At 41.5% G+C, this 26,108-nt stretch overlaps 1 protein-coding gene across 4 annotated transcripts in view; it reads right to left on the reverse strand.

Annotated features, from left to right (window-relative positions):
• Positions 1 to 26,108, reverse strand: part of LOC148019841 (Peptidase C78, ubiquitin fold modifier-specific peptidase 1/ 2) — a 117,596-nt gene that overhangs the window by 20,885 nt on the left and 70,603 nt on the right. The gene's annotated exons all lie outside the window — the stretch shown is intronic.

Below are 26,108 nucleotides of genomic sequence, written 5' to 3' on the forward strand. Positions count from 1 at the left end.
GTGACTTTTATTCCATGAGCATTCTCACATATGCATCTTCTATCTTGGCTAGGCTCATTGTCCTGCACCATCTCCAGTGGCTAAATACACAGTCCCAAACCACTGGCATTCTATTCTTCAATGCCCATTCAATAAGAAACTGGTCCTAAGGCTCAGACAAACCATTAGTCCAATTTGTCTATTCCAAGAGAACTCTGGGGTAAAAAGCAACAGCAACAAAAGAAAAGAAAAATAAAATATTTATATAAGTAAATAAGAAAAGCAACTGTAAAAAGTATCACCACCTGGTGACATACCCCCCTCTTGAAAGAAGCAAGCGACCTCAATTGCATGCCACACATGCTAACGGATGACACAGGGCGATAACAAGATTCTCCATGTTATTAGTGCCATTGCATGTATCACTTGCTAACAGATAACACGGGGCGATGATAGGAGTTTCCCCACTACCATTTGTGTCATTGCAAGTTCAAGTCTCACATAGATGGAGGATTACATCCTGTATCCAACTATGATTATTAGGAGCCTTTCTAATATACATGTTTCCAGATGCAACACAGGGCGATAGCACGTATGCGCGAACTATTAGTGTCACAACATGCATATTCATTCAACTGAAGTGTGACAAATACAACTTTAAAGCATTGAGATTTCATTCAATGATACACATGTTAATGCTAAATGTAAGCCATACACTATGCATTATTCAATAAGATACAATATTCAACTGTACAATAGAGAATGTATATTGCTTCAAAAAGCATTCTAAGTCACTATAGATTCCAGTAAAAAAGCTTCTCGGTAAAGTTGCAATAACTGAGGCGATTCTACCAATTCAGCCTCTTCCATCCATTTGGCATCCATTGGTGAATAATTCTTGAACTTCACCAAAAATCTTATTATAACTTTACCTTTCACTTTCCTATCCTTATGTGCCAGGATCTACTCAGGAACTAGAATCTCATCTAATTCCTCTACTTCAGGCTGTTCCTCTTGAATCAAATCTTCTGGCAGTTCACCAATAAAAGGCCTCAATAGGCTCACATGGAATGTATTATGAACTTTCCAATTCTCTCGCAATTTCAGCCTATATGTTACGTCATTGATCTTCTCTGAGACTTGAAAAGGGCCATAATAACGCATACTCAACTTTGGAAACAAACGTTCCTTGCCCTTCTGTTTTCTCAAACGTGCCTTTTCAAAACGCAATAAGACCCAATCATCCTTTTTGAACAAGAGCTCCCAACGATGACTATCAGCAGCTCTTTTCTGTTTAGCTTGTGACTTTTCTAGGGCATACTTGACCTTTTTATATGCTTCTTCCAATCTTTTACATAACGATCTGCTTCAAAGATGTTATCTTTTGTCTGCAAAATGGGAGGCAATTTCTTTCCACCTTCCACAATCTCAAAAGGTGCTTTGCCAGTAGATGAGTGCACTGTATTACTGTATGCATACTCAACCAACGGCAAGTAGTGTTTCCAAGAAGTCTTATGATCTGAAATATAACATTTCAGTAAATCTAAAACAGTCGAATTTGCTTCTTCAGACTATCCATCAGTTTGTGGATGGAAAGAAGATGAAAATTTCAGCGTAGTGCCCATGTTTTCAAACAATGCTTTCCAAAACAAGCTAGTCATTCTTGGGTGTCTATCACTGACAATTGACTGTGGCATTCCATGGTACTTGAAGATATTTTGCATAAATATCTTTACCATGTGTTCTGACTTAACCTTTTTCCTTACAGGAATGAAATGTGTCTGTTTGTTGAATCTGCAAATGATAGTCCAGATTCCATCATTTCCTGAAGAAGTTCTTGGAAGATCAAAAATGAAATCCATGGCAATACTTTCCCATGGCCTTTCTGGAATAGGAAGTGGTTGCAATAACCCTCGTGCCTTCTATCTATCAAATTTGACCTTTTGACATACAAGGCAAAATCTGACATATGCATCAATATTAGATCTCAAGGCTGGCCAATAGAAGAAAGTCTCTACCGCTTTGACTGTAGCATCAATACCATGATGTCCTGCATACGGTGGAGCATGAATTTCTAATAAAACTTTTGGCCTTAGCTATTTTGTAACGCATAGTCTTCCATGCATCATGATAAAGCCTTCTTTGAACACATAGTGATCATGATGTTGGCCATTGATCAACTGTTCATAGATTTCAAAGAAATTTTCATCATTAGCATATTGCTCTTTCATATAATCCAATTCATGGTGATAAGGAATTGAAACAGTTGACACCTGTGGTTTGCGAGACAAAGCATCTACAACTACGTTCTTCTTGCCTTCCACATGCACTATCTGAAAATGAAACATAGATAGGAAATTTTTCCAACGCATGTGTTTCTTGACAATTTAGCCTGTGTGAGAAAGTATCTAAGTGTTTGATGATCCATTTGCACTACAAAATCAGCACCAAGCAAATAGTGCTTCCAACTAGAGAGTGCATGGATCACAATCAATAATTCTTTCTTATAAATTTGGTAAGTCTTTTCAGTGACAGAAAGTACTCTACTCTCGTATGCCATAACTCGGCCATCCTGCATTAATACAGCACCAATGCTATTTCCACATGCATCACACTACACTACAAATGGCTTAAACAGATCTGGCAAAATAAGTACTGGATTTGTAGTCATTTTCCCCTTTCAACATCTAAATGTTGATTTCTCTTTGTCAATCCATTGCCATTTGACATCCTTCTTTTCAAGCGTATGTAAAGGAGAAGCAGTCTCTGCAAAGTGTCTTACAAATCTTCTGTAGTAAAAGCATAGGCCAAGAAAACTGCGGACATCATGAACAGTTTTCAAGTCTAGCCAAGAGACAATTGCTTATATCTTTGCAGGATCCATCTTCACACCATCTTTAGAAACTATGTGCCCAAGGAAGTGAATCTCTTCCAAAAAGAATTCACTCTTCTTACCATTGATGAGCAATCTGTTACGCTTAAGCTCATTAAAGACTGCAACTAGGTGTTTTCTATGCTCCTCTTCATTCTTTGAAAAGATAATCATATCATCAAAAAATGTGCCAACGAAACTTCAATAAGGGCAGAAAATTCTATCCATCATCCTGTTAAACATAGCACGAGCATTGGTCAATCCAAACGGCATGACTAAAAATTCATAGAGACCAATGTCGTTCTAAAAGCAGTCTTATGGATATCCTCTGGTCTGATTCTGATCTGATGGTATCCACTTTTTAAATCTATCTTGCTAAGCTTTCCTACTCCCTGTAATCGATCAAGAATGTCATCTATCCTCGGAATCGGAAACCTATTCTTGATCGTGTTCTTATTCAAGGCTCTGTAGTCAATACACATTTGCCAAGAGCCGTCCTTTTTCTGAACTAGCAACACAAGTGAACAAAATGGACAACTACTGGGCTGAATTAGTCCTTTCTCTAAAAGCTCATTAACCTGTGTCATAATCTCTTTCTGTTGCACTGCACTGACCCTGTACGGTGGCCTATTGGGCGGACTAGTCCCTGGAATAAAATCTATGGTATGATCTTCAAGCCTCTCAAGGGGTAACTCTCCTGGTAACGAATCTGAGAAACAGTCAGTGAATTTATCCAAGAAAGCCCTTCTACTTTCATCTAGTACGGACACATTACTATCAACTTCATTAACTTGCTTTGCAAAAACCAAGTACGTAGAAATATGATTTTTCATTACAGAAGTAATTGCAGAAGCAGAAACGACTCGAATAGACTCTCTGTTAAGCTTCACATCTAACACATGAGTCTTGCTCCTATGTACAAGAGTAATCGTTCTATTGTAAGTATCCAAGATAGCATGCTTCCTGTGGCACCATGGGATACCCAACAGAACATCACAGCCCTCTAGAGGCATAATATGGAACTTCTCTGTGTCCACATAGCTCTGAATATGCATAGAAGTTTGCCAAGAATGGGGGTGACAGGTTCAGTATGTCTTGGGTATGCCAAATCAGCCTGTCCAACTGGTCCCATTTCCTCGGGACGTATATCTAATTTAGCTGCCAATGTTGGTGAGATAAAGTTTGCACGAGCTCCAGGATCAAAGAAAATAAGCACTGTGGAATCTCTGATCTTTCCCCAAGCTCTGCACATTTCTGTAGCATCATCAACTGATTGATCTCCCACCATATCAGGCACTAAGCCAATGCTAGGCTTCTTTTTACTTGGCGCATCTTTATCCTCCGCATCTTTAGAAAATTACTGTGGGCACTTAGAAGCAATATGGCCTTTCTGTTCACAAATAAAGCATTTTCCAGCCATCATTAAAGCCTTTCTTTCTTCAAATGATTTGCCAAAAAGTGGCATCTTTTGTCCTTTACCTTGTTTAAAAGAAGTCTGAGGTTGCTGCTGAAATCTTTTCTTCCAAAAAGACTTCTTTGTAAAACTGGTCCTTTCTGAAAATTGCTTCTTCTTCTTGCCAGGATCTTGCTTAAACTAAGAATCCTTCTTTTCAGTGTCTTTAAAGCTGTCAGCTTTTCCTTTCAACAATGCATTTGCCACACCAGCATTTTCAATTAAATGTACCATATTTATAACCCTAGTCTTGGTACAATAATCCTTGATGGCTTCCGGCAAAGCACAACAGTACTTTTCAATTTGTTCTGACTGGGGCACTGTCTTGTAAGAACTCACGGGCAAAAGTGCTTCCCAAAATTTCTTATTGTACTCTTCTAAATCCATACAATTTGCCATGTCCAATTTATACCATGCAGTCATGACATCTGCTTCAAACGTGTTAGTTAACCATGAGGCTGCAAACAACTGTTTGAAATGAACCCAAGTGGCAGGTGCATATCCTTGCATCAACAATATGTTCCACCACTGCAAAGCGTTACCTTTCAAAAAAGTTGCAGCCTTCCGCACCTTTAGAAGTCTCAGTAAAATTCCCTCCTATGTAAGCTGCATCAAACTGCTATATAAATGTCAAAGCTTTCAGCTTATCTTGCATACCACTGAAGGTTTCAAACTTTATTGCCTGACTACCCTCTTAATAGTATAGTCTTTAGGCTTTGCACTTTTTGGTGAGGTTGTCATAGACAGGTGGCTGTAAAAAGGGAAGTCCCTTAGGTGCATTATCAGCATTCATTTCACCTGTCTTAGTTGCCATATGCCCACTAGGCTGAGAAAAACCAGCGGTTGCATTTTGTACTCCAGGCATCAAATAAGGACTCTGCAGAGTCTAATAACTGGGCTGTAGACCAATATTAGCATAAAGTGGGTTCACTGCCTCAATAGGCATTATTCCTGGTGGCCCTCTAGGCAAGTATCCCTGATAACCCGTGGGTAATCCAGCCATTGCTTGAAAAACTGACCCACCACCAAAGTAACCAGGATAAGTAGCAAACTGAGGAGGAATAGTCTGTTGTGCCACTTGTGCATAACTGCCTTGACCATTCACTCCCTGATCCTGTGCTTGTGCTTCTTGTTGCACTGGACCTGTCTCCATGTTTGGTGTCTTTTCCACATGCTCACGCACATTAGAGGTTTTACTTTTTGAGCGCTTCATGGTATGATGTGATGACTTAGCCTGAGAATCCTCATTATGTGACTTCAAAAAATTTTGCATCCGAGGATTCTTTATCAGCTTTTGGAAAGAGCCAACCTACTGAGGAGTTGTGCCATAAACAAGTCCTCCTGTTCTTGCTCCTCATCATGTGGTTCAATCTCGGTTGTTCTAGAAGGTGCTGACACATGTGCACCAATACTCTCTCTTCGGTGTCTATGAGCAGAAGAAGAACTCTCTTCTTCATGGGGGAGTAACCTTTGCCTTTATCCATGTCTGCAATCTCTCTAGTCGTGTAATCTCTGTAAAATCTGTGTGTATAGCCTTTTCACCCAAAACTGTCCAAGCTTAAATTCTTATAGAAAAGAATTTAAATCCCAAGGATATGGAACCATGCAACCGGTCTATGACTCACATAAAGTGGTAGCTCCTTCAATTAACACCTGGACTTTACATACACACACATAAACAGAGACCTCCCTCCCTCGCTCAACACCCGATTGGCCCCGAAGACCGGCGCCCCTCTCGGTATTTCTTTATCAATTAAAAGATATAAAATTACAAAAATGGTAATGTTTCAAAATACATAACCTGTGAACAATTGGTTTTCATCTCTTCTAAGTAAATCCCAGCTGCATAGGAACACTACAGCATGTCCAGATCAACATCCCTTACTGTCCAGCATGTGCAGAATTCATTGTTCTTACTGTCCAGCATACTGTTCTTACTGTTCAGCATGCGCAGAGTTCACTATTCTTATGATTCAGCATGTGCAGAGTTCACTGTTCTTATTCAGCATGAGCAAAGTTCACTGTTCTTACGATTCAGCATGTGCAGAGTTCACTGTTCTTATTCAACATGAACAGAGAAAACACAGAATTGTACCTTTGATACAATCAATCCATCATGCAAAGCATTTCTTCTGAGAATAGAGAGAGAGATGATCAGAGGGAGCAAGCTCTACCTACGTGCTTGAGTCAGAGACGTAGAAGTACTCTCCATGGCTGGTTTTCTTGCAGCAATCTGCCCTCAGCTCCTCCAAACTTCATTCTCCCATCTGCCCCTTAATGCCTATTACGTTTTTTTTTAATGCTCTCTCTCTCTCTCTTTTGGGAATTTGTGCCACATGGCATAAATGTAATAATTTTCCCGTTTAAACCTTCCGGTATAAAATTCTCCATGATCGGTGCAAAATTTGACCTCAGCACAGACCAAAGAATTAATCCTCGTGTAAAAACGAAGACAATGACACAAACAGATTCTGAGGTCCAAAAATAGTAACTCCCTAAATTTTAGGGATAGTGACCCTTGCATTCCTCAAGTTGTTCTGTGCAACTTTTATCATTGCGACCACATCAAAAGTGTAATGTGGCTCAGTTACAGTGACTTTTATTCCGTGAGCATTCTCACATATGCATCTTCTATCTTGGCTAGGCTCATTGTCCTGCACCATCTCCAGTGGCTAAATACACAGTCCCAAACCACCGGCATTCTATTCTTCAATGCCCATTCAATAAGGAACTGGTCCTAAGGCTCAGACAAACCATTAGTTCAATTTGTTCCAATAGCTGCCTCTTCTGGCCATGCAAAGATCCCACTTATTCCAAGAGAACTCTGGGGGTAAAAAGCAACACCAACAAAAGAAAAGAAAAATAAAATATTTATATAAGTAAATAAGAAAAGCAACTGTAAAAAGTAACCACCTGGTGACAACTACAATGTGCCATATACCTGCTAACCACTCCCACCACAAATGCTATGTCAAGATGTGTAGCAATCATAGCATACATCAAGCTATCCACAGCTGAAGCATATGGGATCTTGGCCATTTCAGCCTTTTTATTATCTAATGTAGGATTTTCCTGTACACTAAGTTTCACATATGAAGTAAAGATAATGGTACACCAATTGCTTTCCCCCCCTCCATATTGAAACGCTCCAAAATCTTGGATATATACTCCTGTTGTGACAGATAAAAAAGACACTTCAATCTATCCTTTACGCATGCCAAGAATATGATTTGCTTCACCAAGTTTCTTCATATCAAAGCTGCTACGTAGATTCTACTTCAATGTGTCTAACGCATGCATCCCTACCACCAATCAACATGTCATCCACATATAAAATCAATATAATAAGGCTGTCATCTACTGTCTTCTTGGTATACAAGCAGCGATTCACTTAACTTCTTTTAAAACCTTGAGATTGCATGAATGTATCAAACTTATGATACCATTCACACAGTGCTTGTTTCAGCCCATACAAGCTTTTGTTGAGTTTATATACCATCTTTTCTTGTCCCTTATCCACAAAACCTTCTAGCTATTGGATATATATGTTCTCATGCAAATCACCATGTAAGAAAGCAGTTTTTATATCCATCTGTATGAGATCCATATCTTCACATGCAACCAAGCCCAATATGGTTCGTAAAGTAGTCATTTTGACTATTGGAGAAAAGATCTCATCAAAGTCAATCCCATGTTCCTGCTTGTATTCTTTGGCAACCAAACATGCTTTGTACTTTCACGAGGAACTAGAGGTGACCTTCATTTTGTAAACCCATTTGCATGCCCCTTTGGCAAATGCATCAAATCCCAAGTACCATTTTTCTTTAGAGATTCCATCTTTGACAGCATAACTTTATGCTATTTCTTGCTATCCTTTCTATCTATTACTTCTTTGAAGCATATTGGTTCACCACAATTTGTCAACATGACATAATTCGCGCCAAGAACAAACCTATCTAACTATTTGGTATTTCTGGTCGATCTACGAACCCAATGATTAGTGTTTGCTGGCTGTTCAACCTGCAAATCTGCATTAACAGCTTGTTGTTCCTAAGATTCAATATGTTGTACTGCCTGTTCCAACTATTCCAATGGCATATTTTCTTGTTGAAACTATGATATATCATGGGAAACTTCTTGCTGATCAATTTCAGCATAACTTATAACCCATTTTTTCCTCATCACCATATCCTAGGAAAATGCATTTACAAGACTTTGGCTCACATTTGTTGTGTTGTTCTTTGCGTATGTGCACAAATGCCTAGTAGCCAAACTCTCTCAAGTGTATACAAAGGTGACTTGTCCAATCACACTTCTTGAGGAACTCTCCTCCCAAAGACCTATTTGGTGACCAATTTATCAAATGTACGGCTGTCGTAACAACCTCTATTCAAAATCCATGAGGTAATGCAACATGAAACAACATGGTACGGACCTTCTCCTGAATAATCCTATTCATACGCTCTGTGACATCATTTTGGGTGGATTATAAGAGGCAATGCACTCCCTTTTTATCCCTTTGCTATCATAAAAGGCCTGAAAGGCTTTAGACACATATTCCCCACCATTGTCAAAGCAAAAACACTTTAATGTCTTTCTGGTTATATTTTTAACAAGTGTTGTGATTTTTTTAAACTTATCCAAAACCTCGTCTTTACGACGGATCGGATAAACCCATACTTTGCATGTGGTACCATCAACAAAAGTGATAAAATATTTAGTTCTCCCTAGAGACAACCCTGGCATCTCATTTATATCTTAATGTACCTACTCTAAGAGAGAAGTTTTGAGTGAAAGAGACTTTTTATGTGATGTTTGAGCATGTTTGCCATAAATACAGTGATTACAATGATCAAAATCAGCATATCTCAAACACGGCAAATAACCCAAACAAGAAAGTGCTTTCATTCCAATTTGACTTGTGTGCCCCAACCGGATATGCCACAAAGACACACTTGGCTGCTCCGTTATGGCGACAACATGATCACGCACACTAGATACATGTAATGGATACAAAGTATCACTTTTAGAGCCTTTAGCAACAATTCTAGAGCCCTTATAAATTTTCCATTTGCTATCTCCAAAAGTGGTATGATAGCCTTCATCATCTAGCTGCCTTGTGCTTATTAAGCTCTTCTTGAGCTGGGGTACATGCCTCACATTATGTAAAGTGAACACTGAACCATACTAAAATGCCATCTGCACCCTACAAATCCCTACAATGTCGCATGCATAATTGTCCCCCAAGTGAATAACACTATGTCTACCACTGCTATATTCAAAGAGCCACTCATGGTGTGGTGTTACATGAAAATCCAGGTATGCAAATCATCATCAGAATCTACAATCAATGACTGTGCATTACAAAAAAAGCAAAGAGTATATCACAACCACCGTCACTCTCGTGACTGACTGCATTGACTTCCACTATCTTCACAGTGCTCTTCTTTGCATGTTGACTATTCTTTCTCTTATCTTTGTTATCATCAATGTTTTTGCCTTTACCCTTTTCTTTCTTCCACTTAAAGCAATCCCACTTGAAGTGCCCTTTCTTCCCACAATGATGGCACTCCACATTTTTTCCATGAGACTCACTTGTTTTCAAAGTTTTCCTTCTGCTGGGATCCACCTCTAGTATGCAATGCATTGGAAAACTTGTTTGCTGAAATAGTTTGCCTATTGACCTTCTCCATGACTAAAGAGCTCTCCACATTTGAATATAACAGCATGGCATTAGCATTACCCATTGCTGTCCTAAAAGTGTCCTAACTTTCAGGTAAGGTGCATAGCAAAAATGTTGCCTTGAACTCCTCATCAATGTGAAATTCCAAGGCAATCAACTAGTTGAAAATAGAGTTTAACTCATCCAAATATACATGGTTGTACCTTCCTTCATACAAAGGCCCATCAAATTTTTCAACCAATAAACCTTACTAGCTACACTTTTTTGAGCATATAAATCCTGAAGTCTTTGCCACATATCATAGGCAGATTTTAGTTTCTCGATGTTGAAAAGCAAAGTGTCTAACATTGAAAGCTCTATGGTAGAGCGTGTAAGCTCATCTAAATCATCCCACTCCTTCTGATCTATGGTTGCTAGTTTTACTCCTTTTGTCTTGATGGGCTTCACATGTTTCTTTTGCACCAAGACATTATAGCACTGCTTCTGCCATATAGCCAAGTTGTGTGCACACTCAAGCTTTTTAATGTGCAAAAGATTGCTGCTATCACTACTGCCAGCCATGATTTACAGCTCAAAGGTGACTCAAAGGTCAACAAATGTGAGCCCAAATGTCACACAAATGACCAAGATACAAAGAAAGTACCAACTAGCAATGAAAATTCAAGTAATTGCAGAAATTTCAGATCTGCAAATTAATTTTCAGAAGGTACAAAATGTGTGCTACAGCACACAACAAGCAATTGCAGCCGGATCACCGGCTAATACATCAATTAATGAGAAAGCCCCAAAATTTAGCTGAGTGATGACGAGGGCAATTTTTTTAATGAACATTTGGGTCGCTTTGAATGTCAGTATGAGGCCTGTATCTTGTAGTGGATAAAGGAAAAGAGAGTGATAAAGATATCCTCTCCTAAGCAACACATCACTTCAATAGCTTAATTTCTGCTCCAAATGCATCCATGAGCATCAATTTGATTCTCATGGTCAAAAGCCCCAAATTTTCTTTGCTCAAACTGCTCAAATGACATCAAACATAACTCCCAAATGGATTGCACAAGCCAATTTTGCCAAAACTTCACAAATTTTGCCAAAAGGCCCAAATTTGTCTGGGGTCCTATGTGCTCAATTTGCATAGAAATTGCATTGCAAGTACATATCGAGACCAAATTCGACCCAAATTTTGCAAAAGCCCCAAATTGTGCAGGTTCCAATATGTCGAAATTCCAAGAATTGCACATATCCCACTGCAATTTCTGCACATACATGAAAAGGCCCACTTTTTAAGTCCCAACAATGTGCAAGAATCCACAAATTTTACTCTCTCGAGTAAAATCTTTACACCTATGACAAAATCCCCGAATTTCGAAAGTAGAAGCGTGTTCAATCTCTGGGATTTGTTGGATTGTGCTTGTGTGCATATGAAATCCCGCACATTTTTTACAAGGGATAGACGACCTGCCAAACTGCCACATGGACGACTTGCCGAACTGCCTGTCAAGGACCTATCTACCCCACACTGACCTATCCGCCCTCTCACCTGCCTATGGAGGGCCTGTTGGCTACCGCATGCTTGACCAGGATTGACGACCTACAGCCTGATTGTGACCTGCAACCTTCAGCTCTAATACCAATTTGTGGTGATTGACGCATAATGAAGGTTCAATGTCAAGCAATGGCAATGATACACACACGCGCGCGCATGCGTGAACAGCAGTAATAGAGAGTGATACACGATGTGTGGGTACGAAAAGATGTACCACTCTTTCGGTTTTTCGATAGTTATATGTAAAGGACTAAAGTACAAGTACTAAGCGTGTATTTACACCAGAGCACGTATAAAAGGCACGATGGCCCTTTATTCCCAGCAAATTGGAGGAGTAAAAGTGCTACCTTCCCCTTGAGCGTTAGGCAATACTCCAAACCCCTGCTCTACTGAACCTAGCTTCACTTGAACTAAAGTCGGCTCTAACTGAAAGGCATCTAGATAAAGCTGCAACGACTCAGGATGGTCTGTCAATGCTGAAGCTTCACCAAGAAGCATATGGAAACGTTACCTCTAACTTTACTTGCCTTGAAATCTCCACTAGGTTGTAAGCCTTTCTTCTCTCTAACTAATATGCAACATTGCATCCAATCAACTAGCCCCTCGTGCATCTGACATGCTATGAGCACCAGATGCATTAGGCACCATTCTTATTTGTATACTTTGAACCATTGCAATGTGACTGTGCATGGGAATTTGCATACTACCAACCATACCAAGATACATTTTCCCATGCATTGCATGCATTACTAGCAACACTTTTTCTCATGGCCAACACTCTATGTAGCATTTGCATGACTAGCATTAATACCACAAGTCCAAACACAGTGGACTGTATATACGCATTGACAAACTTGCCACTTTATGCCCCAACATCATGTCAACATTGTTATACATGGGGTTATGCATATTATCAACCATAACCCGATACATTGGACCTTGCACACCATGCATCGGTTGCTATATACCATAAGGAGTTGTGTCATGCATCCCCGTATGCGGTCCCTGACCCACCATAGCATGGAAACTAGTGCCACTACCAAAGTATCCTAGTTGCCCCATCTTTGCATGCATGCCTTACTGTCCAAGAAGCATTGGATTGGCACTTCCAAGTTGGCCTTACATACGCATCAATTGCTCCACTAGCATCATTTTCTTAGGCTTACAACCCACATTTAGAACATCACGCTATTGTATTGGCTCTTCCTTCAGTGCATATTGTTGTCCGGAAGCTCTCAAAGATGATTTCCTCTTCTTGCCTTTGCTGCCCTCTTTTAAGGATTCAAAAAGTGCATGTATGAACTGAGGATCATTTGCCAATTGCATAAACATTTCAGCTACTAACCTTAGCTAAATGGGTCATCAAATTCCTCTTCCTCTTGTTGGTCATCAACTTCAAGAGACCTAGAAGGACCCATATCTCTTGTCCAATTCCCTCATTCTCCACTTATTGCCCATGTTTAATGCCTTGTCCATGATCGAGGGCATTGTATTTTCTCCAATACTTTGTGAATTTTCAAATTAAGAGACATCATACTTAATGCCATCTCAATATCTCAAGACATTCTTGTTGTAATGGTCAGTTGAATACAATTTTAACACTAGAGCAAAGCCTCTCACCTTCAATCAAATATCTCGGGTCCACCAAATCAGGGAAATTAATGGTATCTCAACAATGGAACCATGAAACCAACCTTTCTCTTCGGATAGGGTGATAAAACCTAATCAAGCACTTAATTACAGCAATTAATAACTGAGCTTAAACTGAAATGCACATATTACCTTAACAATCTTGGACAATAGACACCCAGTTGGCCCCAAAATTGATGCCTTTTTCGACATTTCTTTAACTTTGATTGCTAATGGACAGTGTACAAGTTGAGATTCCACAATCTCCTTAGCTCATCCAAAAGCCACTTGCTGTACATACAATCAGTAAGCAATTTGGGCCAATTGCCCCTTGATTTTCACCCAAGACCAACTTGCAAAATGTGTCCCCAATTTACAATGGATGGGGTAGCATTTGAAATCCCTATCAATTCCATGAATTTCAGGTGCTGATTTCAATGTACAATGCCGTCCCTTGTTGGCACAGGTCCCAAGGTAGCTGTCAAACCCTAATTTCTGCAGAAATTTAGGGTTGACAGCAAAAGTCCTTCTGTTGTCCACCAAATCTGGCTGAGATCTTCGGAGAATGGTTGAGAGGTGCTGAGATCTTTTGAAAAATTATTGGAGAAGGTGAGAGAGTCAAGATGAGAGAGAAATCTGATTTTCTTTGAGAGAAGACCCTAAAATCTGCCTACTCCCTGCTTCAACTTGCATTTGATGTAGTCACATATACTGCCAGGCATCTCCAAAATGTTGTCACCAAATCAACAATGTTGTTGCCAACCCTTGAAAGGTGTCCCCTGCTTGTTGAGGCCCCCAAATGGCTATCTTTTGCAGCAAACTGTTATTCTTTGATCACAAAATGGACCAGCAACTCCCTCTCTCTCTCTCTCTTCCTCTCCCGAACTATAAACCGATGGAATGGCTGAGACCCAGTCCCTAAAAACGTTTTCTCACTTTGCATGGGCATTTTTACCAAGTGGCAACCTTCTAAACCATTTTTTAGCATTATCCAACCAATTAATTAATTTTGAGAATTAAATAATCTTGAAAATTGATTTTAACTATTCTGACTCTGTCCAAAATTAAATGTGCCCATCCATATTTAAATTAGCTAGGCCATTTGCAACCTAGAGTTGTCCCCAACCTCTGTTGACCCTTAGACTGATATTAATTAAATAACTAATGCTAGTCCCTGGTGTCACCACTGACACTTATTGGCCAAACTGTCAGATGGGAGAGGATCGAGGTGCAGCTGAAGTGCAGTAGACAGTGTGAGAGTGAGAGACAGAGTTGAGCACGATACCCAATGCAATAGTACTGAATAGAGTGTTAGCTGAAAGTACAAACGATAACCCTTATACCTTAGGGTTATAAGGGGCTGTTCACACCCGAACACAGTAAGTGCCCGTAAGTGTGCACCACAAGCACATACAAAATAGTACACATAATCTGGGGGAAAAAACCTCTCCTACCGAGAGTAAAAAGTACCCCAGTGTCCTAGTGATCACCCGCACACTCCCATATGAGCGTAGGCGTAAGTAAGGCGTGTGAGATACCCAACAAACCCCCCTGGAGTGAAGAGTGATCAAGTGTACAAGGATCATCCGCCACCAAAGGGCGTCAAATTCAAAGCATCGCGAAATGCTTCAAATTTGTCTCGTGGAAGAGCTTTGGTGAAGATGTCTGCCACATTGCTGGTGGTAGGACAGTAGACAAGGCTGATATCACCTGCATGTAGCCTCTCTCTGACAAAGTGGTAGTGAATCTCTATGTGTTTCGTGCGAGCATGAAACACAGGGTTCCGTGCCACTGCAATGGCACTCTGACTGTCAGTATATAAAGGAGTAGGCTCCGTAACAGATACATCCAAATCAGCAAGTAAGCGTCTAAGCCATACGCACTCAACTGCAGTAGTGAAGGCTGCCTTGTACTCAGCTTCACATGACGACGTGGCAACAGTGGATTGTTTCTTGCTAAGCCAAGAAATGCATGACGAGCCAAGAAAGAAACAATTGCCACTAGTGGAGTGTCGAGTATCAAAATCACCAGCCCAATCAGAGTCACTGTAAGCATGTAACTGCAGTGGTCCCCCCTTGGCATAAAGCAATCCAAGAGCTCTAGTACCCTGCAAGTAACGAAACACACGCTTCACAGCTTGCCAATGCGACATACGAGGCTGATGCATGTACCTGCTCAAAACTGAAACGGCAAATTGTATGTCTGGCCGAGTGTGGCATAGATAGATGAGACATCCCACTGCTGGAGCATAAGTATGGATATCAAACAAATCACTGTCATCATGTAATGACAGTTTGAGCCCAGGTTCCATGGGTGTACAAACTGGCTTGCAATCCTGTAAGCCAAACTTCTCAAGAAGTTGCCCAATGTACCTTGACTGACATAATCCAATGCCTCTAGCATCATGTACAAACTGGATGCCCAAGTAATAGTGCAAAATACCCAAGTCAGACATGTCAAAAGTTTGCTGTAAATTATTTTTGAATGCTGAAATCTGATCAGCATGTGTTCCAGTGAGCAAAAGGTCATCTACATATAGACACAAAATCAGCATGGATCCCCCCTCTTTATGTACATAAAGGGTAGACTCAGATGGACTGTTTACAAACCCCTGACTAAGCAAGAAAGCATCTATCTTTGCGTACCAAGCTCGTGGAGCTTGTTTCAAACCATATAGAGCTTTTTTCAGCTTGCATACTAAATTTTCTGAGCCTTCAACTGCAAAACCAATGGGCTGCTGTACATACACTTCTTCCTGAAGTTCCCCATGTAAGAATGCAGTCTTTATATCCAGCTGATGCACTTTCCAACCAAAATGTGCAGCCAAGGCAATCATAGACCGAATGGTCGTCATACGGGAGGTAGGAGCAAAGGTCTCCTCATAGTCAATGCCCTTTTTCTGTGCGTAGCCTTTAGCTACCAGCCGTGCCTTGTACTTATCTATGGATCCATCTGCGTTCCTTTTCAATTTGTAGACCCATTTCGTACCAATGGCACGCTTGCCAACTGGCAAAGACACCAAATCCCAAGTATGATTCTTATGAATAGAATCCAATTCAGCTTGCATGGCTGCCATCCAATGCACACTATGTCGTGCATCCTCAAAACATTCAGGCTCCTCATCATCATGAGTACATGCTGCCATAACAAACTCCATGGAATGTGCTGAATCATGCAGTCGAGTTTGCCTTCGAGTACGACCAGCCAAGGGTGTTTCCAAATGACTATCTCTCATAGTCTGCGTGTACCATCTAGGCACCTGTCTTGCTTCCTGACTGTGTACAAGTTCCTGCTGAATTTCAGTTTCAGCAATGTGCTGATTTACTGCATGTTCCATAGGAGCAACTGGCTGAACATTAGGTTCATTTGCTGAAGTACCAGCTGAATCACCAAATGTGATGGGCAGCAGCCCTTCAAAGACATCACGGGCAGCCTGATATGTATCAAAACCAGCCAAGGATAATTCTGATTTTTCATCAAATACAACATCCCTGCTGACAAAAACCTTCTTGGTCACGGGATCATAGAGTCTGTAGCCTTTGCTTTCGCTGCTATATCCCATAAAGATGCATTTTACAGCCTTGTTGTCCAACTTCTTTCGAAGTACCTGTGGAATATGGGCATATGCAAGACACCCAAAAGTACGGAAGTGGCCAACAGAAGGTTTGCGGCTGTGCCAAGCCTCAAAAGGTGTGACGGTTTTCAAGGCCTTGGTAGGGCATCTGTTCAAAATGTGGCAAGCGCACATGACGGCTTCCATCCAAAAACTATGAGGCAAACTCTTTGCCTTCAGCATACATCTGGCCATCTCCATGAGTGACCGATTTTTCCTCTCTGCTACCCCATTCTGCTGTGGAGTATATGCAGTAGTGTACTGATGGATAATGCCCTTCTGCTGCAAATAAGAATTCAGCATAGAGGACATGTATTCCCCCCCTCGGTCCGAACGGAGAGTCTTAATCTTGCAACCAGACTGAGTTTCCACAAGTGCACTGAAAGCCAAAAATGCATCATACACTTCTGACTTCTTTTTCAAGCAGTAGACCCAGCAAAAACGTGTAAAGTCATCAATAAATGTTACAAAATAGTAACAACCACCCAATGACTGTGTCTGCATGGGCCCACAAACATCCGAATGCACAAGCTGCAATCTGGCTGTTGCTCTAAAAGCAACATCACGGGGAAAAGAGAAACGATGCATTTTCCCCAAAATGCAACCCTCACATAAATGCTCAGGAGGTCTCTCCAAGAGAGGTAATCCATCCAACATCTGAGTACGCTGTAATAGCATCAAGCTGCCATAGTTTACATGCCCCAAACGAGCATGCCATAACTCTGCCTCTAACATAGCAGGAGTAAGAGTGGATGTCAAATATGCAGACTGATCTACCGAAAGAGCATCCAACTCATATAACCCATGACACAGAGAACCTGTCAAGACCAATGTCATGTGTTCCTTGTCACGGACCATGCAACGGTCATCATCAAAGGTGACCTGCAAACCACAACGTGCCATAGAAGAAATGGAAAGCAGATTCTTCTTAATGCCAGGCACATACAAAGCATCCTGTAGGCGGAGAATAGAGCCATCAATGGCTGTAAGCTGAATCTCCCCAATACCACGAACAGGGTATGATGCATTATTAGCACACTGAACAGACTTCCCAACGGGAGGTGTACCAAGAGAAGCAAACAAATCTCTACGAGATGTGATATGCCGTGAAGCACCACTGTCAAAGAACCAAGTGTCAGCATCCTCTGTAGAGCTAAATGCTCTATCAGCCCAAGAGACATCATAACTGCAAGTGTAAAAACAATAGTCCCTGGCTGCAACAAAGGACGCGGACTCGCTAGCAGTGGAAGGAGCTGCAGAAACAGACATCCCTGACTCCTTCTTCTTCTCTTTGGCGATGCGCTTCCTGCACTCAGTGATATAGTGGCCAGGCTTCTTGCAGTAATGGCATTTTCCTTTCTTGGCTTGCGTGCCCCCCTGTTTCTGACTTGTCTGTGAAGTGCTACTACTACCAGAACTCTGCGAAGCATTTTTCCCTTGGCTGTTTTTACCCTTCTGCCTTGACATAAAAGCCTGCTCAGAGGCTATACCATCCACACCACTGTTCCGTCTAGTTTGCTCCTCCTCTAGAAGCAAACTGACAAGCTGAATGAAAGTGATGGGCTCTTTCGAAATCCTCATAGTGAGGTTCAAGGCAGTATGAAAAGCCAAGTAAGAGGGAGGCAGTGAATTCAATGTCGTAGAAATCAGCTGCGCATCTGAGTAGTACTCATCCACATTCATGAGTTGCTCCCGCAAGTCCTGAATTTTGTTGAGATGATCCTGCATAGAATCACCCTCATTCATCTTTAGAGTCTCTAGCTCTTTCTTCAAGAAAGAGATGCAAGTCTCATTCTTTCCTGCAAACATCTGCTCCAATGTCAACCAAGCTTCTTGTGAAGAAGCTGCTGAACGAATATGAGGAATGATAGAACGCTGAACTGCCAATGCAATCAGCGACATAGCCTGTGCATCCCGTGTATCCCAAGCTTTCTGAGCTGCAGTTCTTGGGGGAAGTGGCTGAGCGGGCTGAGGTGGAGGGAGCTGAGGTTGCCCTCTTGCACGTCCTCCTGGAGGAGGAGTAGCGGGAGCCACAACTCCCGGTCGTGCTTCCTCTCCACTGACATAATCCCACAAATTTTTGGCCACTAATACATTCTTCATCATGAAAGACCAAAGGGAATAATTGTTCCCATCCAATCGGTCTTCCTTGGACACATAGGTGAATACATCTCCTCCCTGATTTGCCATTATTTCCCAAAAGGCAATAGAGCAATGTCAATGCAGTACGGGCTGGAAATCTGCAAATTTCCAGAAATTGCAGCAAACACAAGTCTGCAATTAATGTGCAAAGGGTACTCTTTCAAAAAAACTGTCACTGATGCACGCTTCCCAAGGTGCAATTAGTGCTCAGCAGCACTAAAACATCAAAAGCCCCAAAATTTTCTGCCCAAAATTTCTGTCACAAATGTCTGTTACAAAAGCCCCAAAATGTGCATTCAATGTGTCACAGACTGACACAGCACGTTTCCCAATGCTGAAAACTGAACCTGCTGCTGCTGCACGAATCCCTGTGTGGAAATAAAAAATGCAGAAATGTTACCTCTGCAGGTCGAAGACGGGCATGGATCCCGAGACTTAGCACGAATCTCGAGGTGGCGCGTCAGAGGCGGCGGCGCCTTAGGGTACTGCACAAATGGCGGACTCCACGGGAGGTGGTGCTGGCTGAGCTGGCGCCTGCCGGAAGCAGAGTGCAGAGGCGACGGCCCTGCACAGGTGGCGTGTAGGTACAGGCGTGCAGGTCCAGGGGCGCAGCAGGCGACAGAGGCGGCGTCAGGCGGAGCAGGTGGCGGGCGCACTTGTCAGGTGGTGTGTCAGACGGAGCTGCGCACAGGTGGCAGCGACCTCTGTAGGTGGCGCGCAGCTGGCGGAGTTGGCGGGGCTGCAGGCGAAGGTACAGGCTGCACGTGCTGTACCAGACAGGTACTGACCAGCTGTACCAGACAGGTACCGATGAGCTGTACCAGACAGGTACCGACGAGCTGTCAGTGCTGACGCAAGTCCTCGGGAACCGAACAGAGCTGCTGACCAGCTCTGATACCAAATGTCAGATGGGAGAGGATCGAGGTGCAGCTGAAGTGCAGTAGACAGTGTGAGAGTGAGAGACAGAGTTGAGCACGATACCCAATGCAATAGTACTGAATAGAGTGTTAGCTGAAAGTACAAACGATAACCCTTATACCTTAGGGTTATAAGGGGCTGTTCACACCCGAACACAGTAAGTGCCCGTAAGTGTGCACCACAAGCACATACAAAATAGTACACATAATCTGGGGGAAAAAACCTCTCCTACCGAGAGTAAAAAGTGCCCCAGTGTCCTAGTGATCACCCGCACACTCCCATATGAGCGTAGGCGTAAGTAAGGCGTGTGAGATACCCAACACAAACAACTATCCTAAGGTTAAAATGGACACCAACTAACCCCCAAAGCCTAGCTAGCATAACTTATCATAACTTTTGCCTTTGACATCTACTCCACCCTCGAGATCCTTGGCCTATTACCATGAAATAATTGCCATGTGTATCACATGTGCTAAACAATCTTGCACATTCGATTAATAACTTAATCCAATGTTACCGACAAAATTTAAACATCTCAAATTTCTACATTCCCGTGACAAAAACAATACAGAGATGCCATTGAAGAGGAGAGGTTGAGAAGTGAAGTAAAGAAGAGGTGTAGAGAGAAGCAAGTGTCAAGACTTCAGCCCAAGAAGCAACAGTCCAAGAGTTCAAGCAATATGAAGAAATACAAACAAAGTGAGAGCTGCAAAACTGAAATAGATCAAATAGGAGAGAGAACAAATCAGGGCACATCCTACACAAAGGTGAACACAGAATTGACTATCGCCCAGCTTTGTAAGTGGTCAAAAACTAAAAACGTAGATGCTGCTAGAGCGAACACAGAGATTGTGGAGCAAATCCAACATTCAACCAACACTTCAAAGGTGGCCCATTCCAATAAAGAAAAATACTGAAAATGCAGGGTGCTGAGCACAAAATACAGGGGCAAACTATCAATACACAGGCTCTCTGATGCAACAAACAAGTTGAACCACTGGAAAATGATGTTGTCCAGCCCGGGAAAGAGTGCACAGCAGTCAGCAGCAGCTAAATGCAGTCCAAAAGAGCATTGGAACAAGATCATAGTTGTCAAGTACAAAATGTACGGTATGGTACGGTACGATAAATACAATATTAAATGGTACCTTATGATTTTACAAAGTACGGTACGATATTAGTATGAAAAAAAAATTAACTTGATTTTTTAAAAAAACCATAAATCATTAAATGATAGAACACATGTTTAAAGTGAAAATAGCCATTTCATTACAAAATAAGATGAATAAATGAGGGTGGCCCTCACAGTCGTATGGCCTATGTGCAACATGTGATACAACTAGAGTCTAGTACATACATGGACAATGAATCATAGTGGCATGTGGATACAATGATAGTAGATAACAAAAAAGAGAGAGACCTATGAATCTATAGACTATGATGAGACATCACTATCATCATTGTTAGAATCATCGAGTGCTCATCAAGAGAGTCTAAAGGTGACTTTTCAACGTCAAATGATGAGACACTCTCATACTCATCCTCACTGATGAGATTACCATCATCACCAAATGATGGCTCTCTAGGCCTCAGCTATACAAGCCAATCGAACCACCCCCCCTCGATATTGGAGGGCGCCGAATGACCATGGTCTACTCGAACTCCTCCCCCACGAGCACGTTGATTGCGAGTGTATACTTGGAAGAGTGCCGCCATCAACTTGAATGTATCCACATTCACCTACACACTGTACATAAGATTGTAAATGCTAAAGTATAAATTGTAGAGTATAAACTTTAAAGTTTGAAACAACAAATTTTAAATTTTATGGTTAAGTGTTTACCTGCTTTGGACTACCCATACTCATCATAGCCCTCATTTGCGTAAGTTAGTGCGCCAATAGACTAGCCACTCTAATTGTTGTGTACTAAGCTGATTGTGAATCATCATGCAAATGAGAAAATAGGCACTCCAATCTCTCACATGCACCCGAAGAGTAATCCTCAGCAAGGACTCTCATGGCTAAGGGTTGAAGGGTCTCTAGCGCGTATCCAAAGTTTTGCCACCAAAATAAAGGCTTCACAAGTAACTCTCTTCTCCAACAAGAGAAAGAAGCAAAAGTCACATGCCCTCTCTAATCCGTCTAGCATCCTAGCTTCTCCAACACTACATTGTGGTCATCCACAAGGACCATGCAAGTCAAATAAGCAAGCTGGTCCGAACAGAGCTCTCTATCATCCATAACTACCGGCGACTTGTAGGCTGTATATACTAATGCCGCAAAATCATGGAGGGGCTTATTCATCCATGCCCATCTCCTCTCTACTATCTCTAGAGCATGTGTGTGTTGTGTCTCTGTAATCACCGTGCAAACGTGCCTCCACCAATGCCACTCTAAAGAAATGAATGAGAAGACCCATGGTAGACCCCTCGCAATCACTCATACATAACACCCTATATAAGAGAATCACGACAATCACAATGATACAGACTTTCTACCAAAACTTCTCATTGAGACACAAGCGCTGCATGGCTTTGGTCTCCTTTGTCTTATACTCATCTCACTCATTCCACAGAGTGGACACCACTGTCTGGTGCAAGATGGATTGCACCTCATAAAGGCGCTCGAGTAATAACCACATGTAAGCAAAGCGAGATGAAGAAGGCTTCTTCAACTCGAGTGTGCTATGATCATGATACATCACAAGCACCTTTAACTTTACCGTGAAGAAGATAACAAGTGATGTGGCTTTACGGATCATTCTCTTCACCCACTTAAGCTTCCCAATGTACTCCATGAGCAAGTCCAAACAGTGACTTGCACATGGAGTCAACACATTTGTGGGGAACTCGGCCTCAAGCTAGCAACCCATGCGCTGACAATTTAATGTATTGTCGATAACAACTTGCACCACATTCGAGAGGCCCGCCACCCACCTATAGCCATAAATTACAGTACTTGTGTGTGTGTGTGTGTGTTGAGCCTCGAAATATTCAACTTTCAAGAATCAAGAGAGATAGAGACTTGGGGGAAAGAGAGAATGGAGATAGATATTAGAGTCTAGAGAGAACAAGGAGATAGACAATTATGAAATATAAAAGAAATAAATTTAAAAGACAATGTATACCTCAACGATAGCTTACCGAATGTGGCAATAGACGACGCTAACCATTATTTTCCTCCCCCGAGAGATAGAGACTTGGGGGAAAGAGAGAATGGAGATAGATATTAGAGTCTAGAGAGAACAAGGAGATAGACAATTATGAAATATAAAAGAAATAAATTTAAAAGACAATGTATACCTCAATGATAGCTTGCCGAATGTGGCAATAGACGAAGGTAACCATCATTTTCCTCCCCCTCTTGCTTGTGTCTATGGCCCGCAAAAAGTAAGTGCCGAGTAAATGTAAGACAAGTATATTGATAATACCTCGTTTCTTACTATCACTCCATCCATTGGTGAGAATGGAGCAACCATATCTTATCCATGTGGCCCGAATAGGATCAAGGACTCTATCAATCCCCTCTTCATCAATCTTTTCTATCCTCATGTCGTTGTATGTGACACTGGTCCATCCTTCACATGGACCCACATTGGCAATGGCTTTCACCATCTTCTTCCATTGCTCTTGCTTTAAGACATTGAATGCAAGATTGCACTCTATCACCGTGTGTGCAATTTCAATGTCCGCAAGTCATTGCCTTTCTCTAAGAAAGGCAACCGATCCACGCACATGATCGGGAGCTTGAGAAAGAGAGAATTGCCTCTCAGTGTTGCATGAGCCTCCACTCTGTCTTTTACTGGAACTAGATGCAAATGTGGAGTCCCCCGTCACCAATGGTAGAGACCTCAACCGCATCGGTTAAAGATATGTCCACATTCAATGCTTCCTCATTAGTAGATACAGGTGTTAGTGCTGATACGCCACTTTCTCTTTCTCCAATGGATTCCCCTCTCATCTTCGCAAGAATCTCATCCACCATGTTTTGAGGGATTTCCTTCCATGGAGCAACTTACCCCCCCGCGTCTTGGAAAGATATTGGAGAAGTGAGGTCGCACCACTTATGTAGCGCTTCCTGCAACACTTGCACATCCAATGGTGGGAGTTGGACTTTTTTGTACCCCTCTCCATATGGATGGCATGCAAATTGAAGGCCTCGTGCTTCTCACGAGTGGTAATGTCGATCGAGAGGGAGGGTCATGAGTGAGAGAGAGGCTTGAAAGAAGAAGGCCAAAGGGATAGTAAGAGGCTTGAGGCTTGACCCTTGTGAAAGAGAGGGAGAGTAAGAAGCTTGAAAGTTGGAGAGAGAGAAGAGTGGAAGCTAGAGAGAGAGGGGGTACGAATTGGAAGAGACTTGAATCTTGATAAATAGATTGCTTCCTTGAAGAGAGAAAGAGACTTGAGCAATGAGAATGCTTGTTGATTTAGTGTGGAAGGATGGAGAGGAGGAACATCATTTATAGGCTAGAGAAGAGAGTGGAACAAAAAGGATCCAAAGTGCAAGAAGAGAGAAGGCTCAAGAGTATGGAAAAAAGCATCCAAGGCTAGAGCATGGGATCCAATGGCAATTGGCATCCAATAAGCAATGGACATCCAATGCCAAGTAGCGATGGACTGGCAAGTGTGCCACGTAGTCAAAAAACACAACAAAAACACGGGCAGAGAGCGCAAAATTGACTTTAACCAAGACGCGAAACACGCCAAACGCTAGCTAAAAAGGGACAGTATTTTTGTACAAAATCGTATAGCTTCGTACCGTACAATACTGTATGGATCATACGGAATGCATAGGTCTATACTACGTATGAGGGAAACCATGAACAAGGTAAACGTAGACCTGTAGCAAAAAACAACACTGGAAACTCTAACACGAACGCCTAATACCATGTTAGAATAGGAGCCACAATGGAAGTATGAGAAACTGCTCTAATAGTCTCCACAAACATGAAGAACATTGCAAAGAACAAAGAACTAGGAATAATATCCTGTAGAAATGAAATCCCTACATTGAGGCACGAAAGACAGCGTGGCTCCGAGTCACCAAAAGTGGGCATTGTCTTGCTCTCTCCACCAAAAAGCAATTGTGGTAAATGACTAAGGAGGAAGCCTACCTATAAATAGACACACAAAATACCAAAGTGGATGACCGATTGACAATCCCAAAACTAGATGCTCAAATACCGATAAAATAAGCGAGGAACTAGTTTCCAAAATCAAGGCAGTGAGCCTCAGCACTCTCTAGCCCAAAATAACAAATGCCCATATAAATACATAAACTCACCCATAAGATGTACAATTTGCTAACAATCCACACACACTCCCCAGACCCCCCCCTTCCCAATGGAAAAAAAAAAAAAAACCTGAAATGTTCTTCCAACTTAAGTGGGTGGTGGAGGAGGTGCATAAAAGAACCATGACACTCCCCCTTAACTCTTCATATCAAGAAATGTTGAACTTGAATAACAAACTAAGATGCATCCATGTAGGTTTCTTCAAGGGGTACAAGAGGTTGAAACATAAACTTTCAAGAAATCATGAAATCATGTTAATAATGTAACTTGTCAGAGTTAAGACTAGCTTTATAACACAAGTTACTATCACTTTATACACCCAAACAACTTCAATCAAGGCGATTTGATAAGATCCTGTTATGAGGACGTGAAATTTTATTGCTTTGCTTAGCATTTGATTAAAAATTAATCAAATGTACTAATGTCACTTACATATGTGAGGTGCAAGTTAATTATTTCACAGTGTGGGATCCAAGACCCCGAGATATCAATTGAAACCAAAGATAAAAGTTATAATAGTTATGCTTGATAGGTATTAGCTAGTACCCGATGTCAATTTGTGCCTAAACCAATTTATTGGCCACTAATGTTAGTGGTGGCATTAGAGACTCGACATTAATTAATTAATTAATGTCTGTCTAAGGATCAATAACTGCTCAAGGATACCTGGAAAACAAATTAGCTTAGCCAATTTAATTATTGGTTAGTAGAATAAATTTTCTAAGTACTAGAATTATTATTATTATGAAAATTAATTTAATAAGCCGGATAATGCTGAAAAATAAAATTAGAGAATTGTCACTTGGCAAAACTTGCCCATATAAGTAGAAAAAACGTTTTTAGAAACTATTTCAGCCATGGTAAGGGAAAAGAAGGCTGTTAGAGAGCAAGGAGAGATTGTTGATCGATTTGCATGCCACTAGAAATCAGTCCTACAACGTATAACAATAGTTTGGAGCCCTCCAAGAGCAGGTGATAGCAG

This window comes from Lygodium microphyllum, chromosome 19 (assembly GCF_053477565.2).
Source record: "Lygodium microphyllum isolate KBCC chromosome 19, Lygodium_microphyllum_v1.1.10, whole genome shotgun sequence".
Taxonomy (NCBI): domain Eukaryota; kingdom Viridiplantae; phylum Streptophyta; class Polypodiopsida; order Schizaeales; family Lygodiaceae; genus Lygodium; species Lygodium microphyllum.